The sequence below is a fragment of the Mus pahari genome, chromosome 1 (genome assembly GCF_900095145.1).
Source record: "Mus pahari chromosome 1, PAHARI_EIJ_v1.1, whole genome shotgun sequence".
NCBI lineage: Eukaryota > Metazoa > Chordata > Mammalia > Rodentia > Muridae > Mus > Mus pahari.
Window position 1 is genome coordinate 111,722,616 of NC_034590.1, and position 2,224 is coordinate 111,724,839.

General features: G+C 42.5%; 1 pseudogene; it reads right to left on the bottom strand.

Moving 5' to 3' along the window:
- Nucleotides 1-599: 599 nt before the first annotated feature.
- On the bottom strand, nt 600-2,224 carry LOC110332098 (annotated as a pseudogene).

A 2,224-nucleotide genomic window follows, 5' to 3' on the forward strand; every position in this document is an offset into this window, starting at 1 on the left:
CTCTCTCTCTCTCTCTCTCTCTCTCTCTCTCTCTCTCTCTCTCTCTCTCACACACACACACACACACACACACACACACACACACACACACATGATGGCAGAATAAGGCACCCATCTGAGTATGGCAGAGTATAACTAGAAGTAATTTTGTTGTCACTTCTTACTATTATTGTTGTTGTTATTATTATTTACTTTTTTTTTAAGCCAGCAGTATTTGGTTTTACCCTAGGTCTCTCAGTTATCTAGCCTCTGGCTCTTGACCACCCAAACTGTGTCATGAGTGGGTTCTGTCTCTTGGAGTGGACCTTAAGTCAAATCAGATATTGGTTAGCTATTGCCACAAGTTCCACATCATTACTGCCTGAGCATCTCTCTCTCTCTCTCTCTCTCTCTCTCTCTCTCTCTCTCTCTCTCTCTCTCTCTCTGTTTTTTTTTTTACACCAACTGCTTTTTATTATCAAGTTTCAGAAACCTTTCACAAAATGGCTTTTAAAAAAAGCTAAAAAAACTTTACAACCATGGCTAATGTAATTTTTTCCATTGTTCCCAGTCAGCTTCAAACCCATTGTGTGCAAAGCCCATTTTCCCATGCATCTAAATACAGGCTATGAATTCTTTATTCTATTTGTAGCAGCTTATGCAGGTGCAGCCAAACACAAAGCTTCAGGACAAATTGTACAAACTTTACAATGCTGGATTTGAGTTTAAAATATGAAACATAAAGTCTACACAAAACTGATAAAAATCAAGCAGATACCAGGACTGAAACTTATAACCCACATGTGAAAGGGAGTCTTATTTCAAGTGCTTTACTCTGCTACAGAACAGTCGAAATGAAGATGTAAAGCTTTGTGGTTAGTTTAAATTATATACTCTGTGGATACTATACCAATTTTAGAAGTGACACATAGATCAACAGATGTCCATCAGTTCATCTGGACTCATCAGGTACTCCAGCAGCTGGCAAATCCGGCAAATGTGGAAAGAAAATTCACCTGTGCAGTGGCCTGCAGTTTACTGATGGGCACACTGCACTCCAGGTCCATGATGGCTGCTACTCTCTTCATCAGAGCTATCATTATAGGATCACGTCTCTGACCACCTCCAGAGCCTCGAGTGCTATCAAATTCCTGAAGCCCCACTTCTTCTGTCTCTCCAGTAACATGAGGAACTTCTGGTCTAGATGGCAGGAGATCTTCTAATTCAGAAAGTTTGTCTGGGTTGATCCAGTTATTTTCAAGAAACTGCACATCAAACTTTATGTAAAGATCACCCTTTTCAAAGGGATTACGATACTGTGGCATTCCTTCACCTCGAACAACACAAACACATCCTGGTTCAATCACTTTGCCAGGCGGGTATTTCACCACAACCTGACGGGCATCAAGATGTTTAAATGTGAACTGAATGAAATCCACATAAAGCTTCAACAAGTCCTGTCTTATATGTCATATGCAAATCATTCCCATCTCTTTGGAACAATATCCCCAGGTTCCCCTCCTGGAGCCTGGTCTGCTTCCCCAGTGAACACAATCCTCTGTCCATGTTTCATGCCTTTGTCTACATGGACTTCCAGAATCTTGACTTCTTTAATCACCTTCTTCCCTTCACATTTTTTACAGCGGTCTTTTTCATTGATGACCTCCCCTTCTCCATTACAGTCGGAGCACACGGACTGCATCTGCTGCACCATTCCTGGAGCCAGCTGTCTGATCATAATGTGCACACCTCGCCCCCGACAAGCGCTGCATTTCTGAACAGCTCCAGACTTCTCACCTTGGCCACTGCATGCACTACAGAGCACATTCTTGCTAAGTTGTAGTTTGGTTGTCTTGCCATTATATAGGTCTTCTAAAGATACTTTTAGTGGATGCGTCATGTCCTCGCCTCTTCTTCTGCCATTTTGACTTCTACTCTGATTGCCCATAAAGCCAAACAATCCTTCACCAAAAATATGTGAGAAAATATCATCCATTCCACCACCTCCGCCGCTGCCTTCCCGTAGGCCTTGTTCTCCATATCTGTCATACAGCTCCCGCTTCTCTGGATTTGACAATACTTCATATGCAAAGCTTATTTCTTTAAATTTATCTCCAGCATTTGGATTCTTATCAGGATGGTATTCTTTGGCTAACTTTCGGTATGCCTTCTTCAGCTCGTTCTCCCTGGGGCCGGGAGGGACACCCAGGATGTCCTACAGCTTCGTGTTGGCCACGTTCGCCAT